Consider the following 12188-nt stretch of genomic DNA (forward strand, 5'->3'; position numbering starts at 1 on the left):
CTAAAAGTTATCAGCAATTTTTTTTAAAGAAAAATGTTTAAAAATGAAAGAAAGGTGAAGAAAAAAATGTCTGGGACTGACTGTGGAGAAGCAATCGTTGCTTCACACAATAAATTTTAAAGACATTCAGGGTCAGTCTTTCAATTTATCCTAAAAAGGAAAAACTTCTGAAAGAACAGAAGAAAAATATGTGCTTTTGTTTTTAAAAAAATAACTGAAAAGACATCATCAACTACCAAGTCACGTTTGGCTTTCCCTAAAAAAGACAGTGAGTTCATCTAATAAGTGTATTGTTGATGAAACTATAAAAAGGAGACAGGCAGGCCTTCCCAGCAAATTATCCAAAAAAGAAGACAGCTTTGTAGTTACACAACGGACTGGAAGATATCGAATATATGAAATCCTATTATGTCTGTTATTGATTTTTTTAAAGCCGTGATTCAGTAGAACAAAATGCATCTTTGAAGACCCTCTTCAAACAAGATTTCTTCCCCTAATAAATTAATATGAAAGATTCTGTGACAGATTTTCCCTTTCCCCCCACTACTTCCTCTTACTTTATTTTTCAGTCTTTTACTTCTTGGAGTTAAGAGGCATCTGCTGCAGGTGATACTATGATGTAGTGGAATGGGGAAACAGGGATGAATACAATTTCCTTATTCCTAACATGTGGGAAAGGATTAAGAGGAAATTTGTTGTCAACAGATGTAAAAAGGGAAAGTTTCTTAGAGTAATTCATTCCACAAATGGATTTTGCCACAGGCTAGGTTCCCCTGGGACTAAGAATTGAGGGAGAAGGGAAGGCAGCAGGAGGAGCCAGATGGAGGGGAGGGTCCAACTTGTGAGGAATTCAGTGACTCCATACCTAGTCCTAGCCCTAAGGTTTTTCTGTCAGTAAGGACAGGCACAAGTCCTGGCTAATTGAAAACTCACAGATGGAGAAGTACATTGGAATTCCCAAAGTGTGAAAACCAGAGGAAGGTGTCCAGGGCATTGGAAGATAATCCACAGAGGACTAATGGAAGAAAGAAAGAAAGAAAGAAAGAAAGAAAGAAAGAAAGAAAGAAAGAAAGAAAGAAAGGGAGGGAGGGAGGGAGGGAGGGAGGAAGGAAGGAAGGAAGGAAGGAAGAAAGGAAGGAAGAAAAGGAAGGAAAGAAAGAAGAAATTTACATAATTTTGTTGTATATTTGAAAGGAATAGCAAGTTGTGCATAGTAGATTTATAGTTCCACGTGTAACCATCTTTTTTTTTTTGTACTGCTAGAGAAATCCTTGTTTTGTCCCATAAATTAAAAATAAAATTTAAAAAATACATGGATAAGCACTGCAATGGGTGAAAAGACCTGGAGGGTTTGCTATCTATCAATGAAGAAAGTATCACACAGTGAATTCTCATATCTATTAATGTATAGCAACAAAAATAATAGAAACAACTGACATTTATGTAGCACCCTCCTCCACCTTGCCTCCTCATCTCTGTGGTATTCCAGAACCCATTCATTTGGTCAATGGGTAGGAAGAGCAGGAGGGCTAGGGGACCTATCCAGCCCTCTTGCCTTCCCCCTTCATTCCCCTCCCAGGACAACTTGACTGCCCACGTGTCTGGGATACATTGAGAATCACCAAGTCAATTACTTCCAACGAGAAGGAGGACCACTGGTCTTTACCATCTGCAATGCCACTTCCTCGTAAGCTCCTCCAAGCCCTGCCATCATCTGTCATGTGCCTATGTCCTACAGCCCCAAACACTGTCATCTGACTTACCAATGCAGTTTAAGGATTCCTAGGCTTTTCCATCTACTCTAGCACAACACTCTTAGGACCTGTAGGCTTTTCCAGATCCCTGAGGCTGTGTTCTCCCCTTCCAATTATAGTGTGAGCTTCTTGAAAGAAGGTATTGTCTAGTTTTTTTCTATTTGTAGTCCCAGAGCTTATCATAGTACTTGGCATATAGTAAGCCCTTGATACATTTTATTTTACTTCATTCACCCATTAAAATTTAATAAGAATCTTACATACATGATCTCTTTTTGAGTCTTATGCAAGGTGGGTAGTTCAGACATAATTATGTCCATTTACAGATGAGGAAAGTAAGGCTCACAGAGGTCACAGAACCAGTGTCAGAAGCCAGCATCTGAAGGAGGTTTTTCCTAAATCCACATCCAGCACTTTCACCATTCTGTACTATCAGAGTAAAGTGTCAGCAAGGGAGCTTTGTGATATCACAGGCTTAAAAATCCATACACACAGGTTAGGAGTGTTACAGAAGGAGGGAAAGAAGCATGGTATATAATGAAAAGAACACTGGGTTTGGAGCAAGAAGACCCTAGGTTCACATCCCAACCCTGCACCTGTGTGACCTGGATGAAACATGTCACCTCTCTGGGACTCCACTTCCTCATCTGTAAAATGAAAGTAGAGTAGAACTGTTGCTGTTGTGCAGTCATTGTGACCCCACGGACTGTAGCATGCTAGGCCCTTCTATTCTCTTCTATCTCCCAAAGTCTGTCCAAGCTCATGTTCCTTGTTTCCAAGATGACATCTATCCCTCTCATCCTCTGCCATCCCCTTTTCCTTTGCTTTCAATACTTCCCAACATCAGGGTCTTTTCCAATTAGCCCTGTCTTCTCATTATGTAGCCAACGTATTTAAGTTTCAGCTTCAATATTTGTCCTTCCAGTGAATAGTTGGAGTTAATTTTTTAAAGTATTGACTAATTCAATGTTTTTGCTGCCCAATGGATTCTTGAGTCTTCTCCAACACCACAATTCTAAAGAGTTGACTCTGGGGTGCTCAGCTTTCCTTGTAATGCAACTCTCACCATACATTGCTACTGAAAAGAACCATACTTTTGACTATATGGGCCTTTGTCAGCAAGGTGATGTCTCTGCTTTCTAGTGTGCTGTCCAAATTTGCCATGGCTTTCCTTCCAAGGAGCAAGTGTCTTTTAATTTCATGGCTGTAGTCACCATCTGCAGTGATCTTTAAGCCCAAGAGTATAAAATCTGACACTGCTTCCATTTCTTTTCCCTCTATCCGCCAGGAGGTTTCCAATTGCCAAGACCCTAGTTTTTTTTTTCTTTGATGTTAAGCTTCAAGACAGCATTTATACTTTCCTCTTTCACCTTCATGAAGAGGCTTCTTAATTTGTCTTCACTTTCTACCATCAGAATGCATACCTGCATATCTGAGATTGTTGATATTTCTCCCAGCAACCTTAATTCTGGCTTTTGATTCATGCAGCCTGGCATTTCACAGGACATGCTCTGCATGAAAGCTAAATAATTAAGGTGACAAAATTCAGCATTGTCAAACTCTTTTTCCAATCTTAAACCAATCAGTTGTTCCATATTTAGTTTTAACTGTTGTTTTTTTACCTGCATACAGGTTCCTTAGGAGACAGGTGAGATAATCTGGTACTCTCATCTCTTTGAGGACTTGCCCATTTTATTGTGATCCACACAGTCAAAGGCTTTAGTATAGTTAGTGAAGCAGAAGTAGATATTCTTCTGGAGCTCCCTTGCTTTTTCTATAATCCACCAAATGTTGGCAGTTTGGACTGTAGAGTCTCTGCCTCTTTGAAAACCAGCCTACTCTTCTGGTAATTCTCAGTTCACGTATTGCTGAAGCCTAGTTAACAGAATCTTAAGCATAACTTTGCCGGTGTGTGAAATGAGCACAACTGTTCAGTAATTTAAACATTCCTTGGCATTGCCCTTCTTTAGAACTGGGACATAAACTGAACTTTTCCAATCCAGTGACTGCTGAGTTTTCCAAATTTGCTGGCATATTGAGTGCAGCACTTTAACAGCATCATCTTCTCAGATTTTAAATAGTGCAGCTGGAATTCCACCACCTCCACTAGCCTTATTGTTGGCAATGCTTCCTAAGGTCCACTTGACTTCATTCTCCAGGACATCTGGCTCTAGATCAGTAACCATTCATGGTTATGAGTGATGTTATAGTTCTATATATTCTTGCCACCTTTTCTTAATCTCTTCTATTTCTGTTAAGTCCCTACCATTTTTGTCTTTTATCACGCCCATTTTGCATGAAACCATTCTCTTGATATCTCTACTTTTCTTGAAGAAATCTCTTATCTTTCCCATTTTCTTGTTTTCTTCTATTTCCTTGCATTACTCAGGTAAGAAAACCTTACCTCTTGTCTGAATTCTGCATTCAGCTGGGTATATCTTCCCCTTTCTCCTTTACCTTTCATTTTCTTTTTTTCATCAGTTATTTGTAAAGCCTCATCAGACCGCCATTTTGCTTTCTTGATCTTTTTCTTTGGGATGTTTTCTGTTGCTACCTGCACAATACTGAGACCCTATGTCCATAGTACTTCAGGCATTTTATCTACCAGATCTAATCCCTAGCTGGTCTCTAAGATGTCTGTCTTAGGAACCTCCATGATACTACATCCTATACTGATTTCTCCCTCTCTGAACTCCTATAACATTTAGAGTTGGCAGCCTACAAGTCAGTATAATGTATTATTGTTATTTTGTCTGGAATTATTCTCCACTTACATTACCTGTGTAAATCTTGCCCCTTAACCAGATTTTAATGCAAGCTCTACCCTACTTTTTTGGTATCCTCAATGAAACTGGACACAGTGCTAGAGAGAAGAGAGGTGGAGGGGAGGGTCTTCAAAGAACATTTGTTAGCTGAACTTGATTTCTACAGCCTTTCTTTACACCATGTTTGCTAACCCTGTTTGGCTCCGACTTCAGGGTGGGGAGCCAGTTGGGTGTTGAGGTCCAATATTTCAGCCAGCTTTCCTTGGCAGGAGGAATGTCTATTGTTAGAGGTGGAAGATTAGTTGTGGACAGGTGCCAGGGAAGGGTGCCCTGGTGGCTGTCATCCATGAACCATGTACAGTGTAGTAGATGAGGGGGGCCAACATAAAATCAGTCACTTTGGCCCCCCTCCTTGGGTACTCACCGTGATCACCTGAAGGTTTAGCAAGTGAAAGAGGTTTTGTTTTATTTTGTTCTGCTTTAAGAAGTTATGGGGGTAGACAGAATATTTGCAAAGGGTGGGAAAAAGTAGTATTTGACAGAAAGCCTACCCAGTGGAGGTAGGGGCTTGGAAAGCTCCCTTCTGACTCGATGCCAAGGTGTTTTAACCCTGACATATAACATCTAGGAAGGACCACTCCTGGTCCTCTGGGAAACAGAGGCAGTGAGTTTATGATGGTGTGTGACTTCTTTGGGAAACAGAAGGGCAGACAATGCAGAATGAAGAAGGGAGTAAATGAATTTCTTCACCCAAAGGCTAAAACCAGGAAATCGAATACATCTGACTAAAAGACCTTTTTTTAAATTTTATTCATGTTGTTTTCAGACATCCCAAAGTCTGGCACAACCCAGTTAAGGGCCAGATCCAAGGTGCAGCCAATGGCAGGGGGCCAACTCTCCCTCTCTGACATGCCATCAGACCAGTTGTTGGACTGGCTTGACTTTCCACAGGATTTCCTCTCCTTCCTCTCCACCCCAAATGAGCCAGTCATATATATCTCAGACACGAGCATCCGTTCTCAGCTCCCTGAGTGAAGGACCCTCATGATATTTTACAAGAAGTTTTTCTGCCTCTCCCAGGGAGAAAATTGAAATGAAGGAAAGTCAGTTGACTTGGCCAAGGTGACAAAGGAAGTCAATAGTAGCAAACTCCCAGTGCACACACAGGGACCTTAGTTTTGGTATGAAAATTGTGTCTCTTTTAGGGTAGGGAAGGCTGCTCTGCTGCCCAGGCAAGTCTATTTAATTTCAAAGCTCATTTCCTGAGATAAAAATTAAATGCATTTAAAGTAGCCATGAAATTAAATAGAAAAGCAAATGTCCTCCCCACCCACTAACCCTCCAGGGCAGCTCGTCAGGGCCAACTGATCTCTTTGGCCCAAGACAAGATTTCTGGGAGATTGAACAATAAGGCAGCTGCCAGTGGCTCCATCTCATTCACCTTCTGCTCTCTCTGCCTCTCATCTCTCCAGTCAGCCTCCTCCTGTCCCAGGAGGATATTAAAAAGCAGACTCAGCAGTGGCCAAGCCCACAGTGGTAGAGGCAACGGCCCTGAGATCTGGGGACAGTCAGGGCCAGGTGGAAGAATCAGCACACTACTGGGTTGTTGGGTTTTTTCCCTATTTTCATTGAGGAATTCATGCACATGAGTAAATGATAGCTTTTTAAAATTTCTGTAGAATATTTGAATTTTTCTTGAATGTCCCTTCACATTTCCTCCTATATCCTTGGATTTGGGGCCTATAGTTTGACCGCAGTCCTCTACTAAGAAGGAGACACTCCAGTTCATTCTCAAATGAGGTGAGAGGGAATTTTATTGTGGGCAAGCAGATGGCCCAACAACGAGACAGCTGGGTTTGACCAACTTCACCTCTCCTGTACTAGGCACCTTTTGTCTTATGCCCCCTGACACCCCGAACCAGGTGAGGTCAAGTCAAGAGGTGCCATCTGCTAATTATGTGCCACACATTGTACCAAAAACAAAGGCCAAAATATGATCTCTTTCCCTTATGGAGCAAAGATTCTATGAAGTAGGGTTGGAGGGAACAACACATAAACTCCTCCCCTAATTATTTCCTGTGTATTCTATATATGGCTTGTTTGTTTAAGTGTTGCTGTTCATCACATCCAACTCTTTATGACCCCATCTGGAGTTTTCTTGGCAAAGAAACTGGAATGGTTTGCTATTTCCTTCTCCAGCTCATTTTACAGATGAAGAAACTGAGGCAAACAGGGTTAAGTGACTTTTCCAGGGTCACACAGCTAGTGAGTGTTTGAACTCAAATCTTCTTGACTCCAGGCCAGGCACTATATCTACCATACCACCTAGCTGTCCTTGTTTGCACATATTTGTTTGCTTTCCCTTCCCCCCCCCTTTAGATTATAAGCTCTTTAAGGGCAGGGACTGTCTTTTGACTCTTTTTTCCACAGACCTCAGCACAGTGCCTGGCACATAATAGCCATTTAATAAATATTAACTGAACAAGGAAACTATTTACTGACTGAACCAAGTCAGAAGTATAAATGGAAAGTCATCTCAGAGAAAGGTACTGAGAGAGTGGGGTATGGAGCTGAGTGGAGAAGTATGGAGAAGACTAGGAGAGGTAGGATTTTAGCTTTTTTTTAAATTAATTTTTTTCAAGCAGCAAAAATCTGAATTTTCTTCCACACACTCTCCCCACATTGAGAAAGAAAGAAAAAATATAACTCCTATTATAAATATAAATAGTCAAAACAAATTTTCACATTATCTGCGTCCAAAAAATGACTCATTTTGCACCCTGGGTCTTTTAACTCACTACCGGGAGGTAAGTAAGCATGTTTCATTACTAGTTCTTTGGAATCATTTTTGATTGTTACGTTGACCCAGGTTCCTCAGTCTTTCAAAGTCAATTGTCATTAAAATATCATTGTCTCTGTATAAACCCTTCTTCTGATTCTGTTTACCACTCTGTCAGTACATATACATCTTCCTAGTTTTCTCTGAATCTATTTGCTCCATCATTTCTCACAGATGAATAGTATTCCATCACATTTATATACCATAACATATACCATACTCAATTGATGGGTATCCATCCAATTCTTTACCACCATAGAAAGAACCACAAATATTTTCATATATTCTTAGCTAGAGTCTATTTTGCTTAGGACCAATTTCTCCCTGCCCTCTCCCTAATTTTCCTTTCTCCTCTTTCCCTCTTAGTTCTCTATTTCATTAAAATATATATTTTTTTTTCCTGTGGGATTACACTCAGTTTTGCTGGCTAAGTTTTTCTTGGTTGTGAACTTATATCTTCTGCCTTCTGGAATATTTTTATTTCAAGGTTTCTGCTCCTTTGTGGTGGTGTCTGGTAACTCATGTGTGATCCTAACTGTTGCTTCTTGATATTTAAATTCTTTCTTTCTGGCTAGCTTCTTGCTGTGCTTTTTCTTTGACCGGGAAGCTCTGGACTAGATCTATAAAATTCCTGAGAGTTTTCACATTGGGACTTCTTTTAGGAGTTGGCCAGTGGGTTCTTTCTATTTCTACTTTGCACCCTAGTTCTAAAAGATCTGGGTATTTTATGGTTTCTTGAAATATGAAGTGTAGGCTCTTTTGGAAGGCATAGTTTTAGGGCAGACCTATGATCCTTCCATTTTCTCTCCTTAGAACAATTCATACAAAAACAACAATATTATAAAGCTAATCAATTTGGAAAGAGTCAGAAACATAGATGACCCACCACAGTTCCATGGATGACCCACTCATTACGAAACATGCTATCCAGTTGCAGAGAGAGACCTGACAGAGGACAAATTGAAGCACATTTTTTTCTCTTTCTCTTCTCTCTCTCTCTCTTCTCTCTCTCTCTCTCTCTCTCTCTCTCTCTCTCTCTCTCTCTCTTTCCTTCTTTCTTTCTTTCTTTTTCTTTTTCACAAGGTTAACTGGGAATTTGTTTTGCATGACTATTCATATTTGTAATGGGCTGTCTTTTCTTGCCTTCTCAGAGGATGGGGGGGGTATGGGGAGAATTTAGCTCTTAGTTCATAACCTTCCCATCCACTTCATTGCCTGCCCTTCCCCTTGGGGACTTCAATATATATAATAATGTTCCTACAAATACCTTGAACTCTCAGCTGAAGAACCTGCTCAGCTCTCATAACATCCATTTTCACTTCACTTCAGCCACCAACAGGAATAATCATACGTTCCAGGCACAGTGCTAAGTCCTGGGGATACAAAGAAAGCCAAAAAACAGTCCCTGCTCTCAAGAAGCTTATAGCCTAATGGGGTAGATAACACTTAACCAACCGTATACAAAGATATACACGATAAATTGGAGATAATCTCAAGGAGAAGGCACTAGCATTAATATATTAGCATTGGGAAAGATGGTGGGATTTTAGTTGGGACTTGAAGGAAGCCAGGGAAGCAAAGGAGTAGAGATGACTGGGATAGAATTCCAGCCTGGTGATTAGCCAGTGAAAATGCATTCAGGGGAAGGGGTGCCTTGGGGGGAGGTACTGAAAGGAGACAAGTATCACTGGTAGAGTATTGGAAGGGAGTAAAATATAAGAAAACTGGAAATGTAGGAAGAGGCCAGATTGTGAAGGGTTTGAAGAGTCAAACAGGTGAGGAATCTGGAGAGAGAGTGTTGTGTAAGAGCAACAAAAGGGAGGCTGATGTAGCTAAATAGCAGAGTGTGAGGAGGACTAGACCTTTAGGAAGCATCTAATTTGTGAAGGGGTTAAAATGCTGGACAGAGAATTTATATTTAATTCTGGAGGTAATAGGAGACCACTGTAGTTATTCAATGGAGGTAACAAACCTATACTTAAGGAATGTCACCATCAGTGTTCCTACCTCCATGATCTAAGAGAGGAGGGGAGGGGAGAGGAAGGGAGGAGGGAATATGCATTTATATAGAGCCTACTATGTGCCAGGCTCTATACCAAGTGCTTTACAAATATTTTCTCATATGATCCTCATAGCAACCCTGGGAGATAGGTGCTGCTATTATCCCTATTTTACAGTTTAGGAAACTGAGACAAACAGAGGTTAAGTGACTTGCCCAGCCACGTGGGCAAAGACAGCATATTAAAGGGGAGCCCAAAGTTACAAGGACAAGGGTACAAAGAGCTTTTCTTACAACCTCATGAGTTAGGTAGTGGAAGCATTAATATACCCATTTTACAGATGGGGAGATTAAGGTGTAGAGAAATAAAGGGACTGACTTAAGGTCATACAGCTAATAAATGTCAGAGCCGGAATTCCAGCCCAGGTCTCCTGACTCTAGGCCCTGCTCTCTTCCCACCACAGCCAGTGCTTCCCCAGAGACTCTCGGTGTTATTAGGATGCATTCTAATTGCTAGGTAAAAGGAAAAAAAAGAGCATTTAAGCTTCGAAAATGAACCACAAATTGATAGCAGGACCTGATGCATTGGGATGTTCATTCTATACACTGACATAATCTTAACGAGGGCAGGAAATGTAACTCGGTGACCCTTTGCTTCCCTATCTAAGCAGAGAGATTAACAGAACCTTCCTCTGGCACTTGTCTTTTCTCCTCCTCCATTCACTCCAATTCTTCTAGGCTTCCTTCCTAATTTGGAAGTAGATACTGACAGTGTGCTGGTGTCCTGCTGTGAACTCACTCCCTCAGGCAGCTCTGCAGAGCCATCCGGGCGCTGATGCAACAGCACCCCCCCCCCTCCTGCTGCTGTGACCTCCCTCATGTTGCCTCCGACTGAATGACCCTCCATGCTCCAAGCCCAGGTCACTGGCTCCTTCGCAGAACAGTGGTTAAGAGCCCTGTCGCTTGGCTCCTCTAAATGGCTTTAAAAGATGTAAATATATCTTCGCTTAATTGTAGCATGGGGCAGGGAGAGTGGGGAAGAAGGGAGAAAAGAGAACAAAGTAAAAAGTGCACATCAGAGAACAAAAGAAAACTTACAAGGAAGCAAAGAAAAGATGGACAGCTCTCAAGGCAAAGTGTAGTATTTATTACATAGGCTTTCTTGAAATGGAAATTTATTGCTATGTATTTTGAATCCTCTCTTACTTTTCTGCTGTGCACATTTTTTCTTATTTTTTATGTTTTAATATTTAAGCTCATAATCTTTCTTTTTTTCTTATTGTGCATTTAAATTTTAGTATTTAAGTCTAACCTTTAAAAAAGATTTTAAAAAATGTCTTTAAAAAGTTGAGATGGGCTTCACTGGAAAGCAAGGACAACAGGCCTTTCCAGAAATCGCAGGCAGTCTGAGAATTGTTCAGGTTCCAGCTAGACCTGTCTGGGTTGGGAGGTTCCGCCTTCCCCATCGGTACCTTTCTGTAAGGAGGTCAGATTTCCCAGCGGATATCATCTCCTAATCCTTCCATCTCCTGATGACTTACACAAGCAGCCATTATTATCCTCTCTTACCAGCTGGGAATGAGACATCATTTTTGTGCTTTGTCCTTTCCCATTGAAGTTATACAACTAATTGGACGAAGGCAATTAGATAGCCTAGTAGATACAGCATTGGCTTTGAAATTGGGAAGACTAGAATCAAAATTTTGCATGGGCAAGTCACTTAACATCTCAGCTCCAGTTTCCTCATCTGTAAAATGAGGGTAATAATTATAACATCGATTTCACGAAGTTGTTTCAAGGATTAAATTAGATGGCATGTATAAAGTGCTTTGCAAACCCTTAAAACTCTAAATAAATGGTTATTATTATTATTATTTTTACTATGGCAGGCAATTCAGAAACAGAAGCAAGGTAAGAAAAGAAGTTGAATGGTCTTCAGCAAAGCTTTGACAATCTTTCCAAAACAGAACACGTCTCACAGTTAAAATATTCTTCTTTATAGCTAGCATACTTGCTTTAGCACAAAAGCACTTTTTTTTACACTTTAATATTTTATTTTTCCCCAATTACATATAAAAACAATTTTAACATTCTTTTTTTTTTTTTCAAAATTTGAGTTCCAAATTCTCTCCCTCCCTCCTTTCCCCCCTTCATTGAAAAGAGAAGCGATTTGACATAAGTTATACAGGTATAGTCATGCAAAACACATCTCCATATAAATCAGCACATATGTACTTAATAAATTCTCATTTACTTGATTTGCCTTGGTCTTTCTCAGACTGAAACAATGAAGTCAGAAGAAGCAGCAAGTTTAGAGGAAAATATAATAAGCTTATTTTAGGACATGTTATGTTTTAAGTCACAGGAAAATATCCAAGTAGGTAAAGATACTTTCATGGAGCTCAGAAGTTAAAATAAGACATTATCAATTTGGCAGTCCTCTGTGTAGAGAGGATAGTGAATGGGAGTGACTGAGTATCAGTGGACAGAGAGTAGAGAGAGAAGAGAAGAGGGTCAAAGACAGACACTGGGAGAACACCAAACACAAGTGGATAGGAAGAAGATGAGGACTCAGAGACAGATGGCCAGATAGGGAGTGAAAGAGCCATTGGACTATGGTATCTCTAGACACCTAGATAGGATAGAATATCCAGTGGAAGGAGGTAGTTGACAGTATCCAAGCTATCTATGTATCAGGAAGGATAAGGACTAAATAAAAGGCCAATTGGATTTCATTCTAGTGTTTGTAACTATACGTAGCCCCCAGTTTGCCTCAGGTCTTCATAAAAATGAGCTGGAGAATACAAGGATCCAAGACAATTCTGAAGGAC

At 40.5% G+C, this 12188-nt stretch overlaps 1 long non-coding RNA gene across 1 annotated transcript in view; it reads right to left on the bottom strand.

Moving 5' to 3' along the window:
- LOC110193266 (uncharacterized) overlaps positions 1-8725 on the bottom strand; it is a 48419-nt gene extending 39694 nt beyond the window's left edge. Inside the window, exon 1 of the long non-coding RNA XR_013484306.1 lies at positions 8626-8725. This is a non-coding gene — a long non-coding RNA (uncharacterized LOC110193266). The remainder of the gene's footprint in view (positions 1-8625) is intronic.
- Positions 8726-12188: the final 3463 nt, after the last annotated feature.

Source organism: Phascolarctos cinereus, unplaced genomic scaffold (assembly GCF_003287225.1).
Source record: "Phascolarctos cinereus isolate Bilbo 61053 unplaced genomic scaffold, phaCin_HiC Scaffold_2;HRSCAF=192, whole genome shotgun sequence".
Classification (NCBI taxonomy): Eukaryota; Metazoa; Chordata; class Mammalia; order Diprotodontia; family Phascolarctidae; genus Phascolarctos; species Phascolarctos cinereus.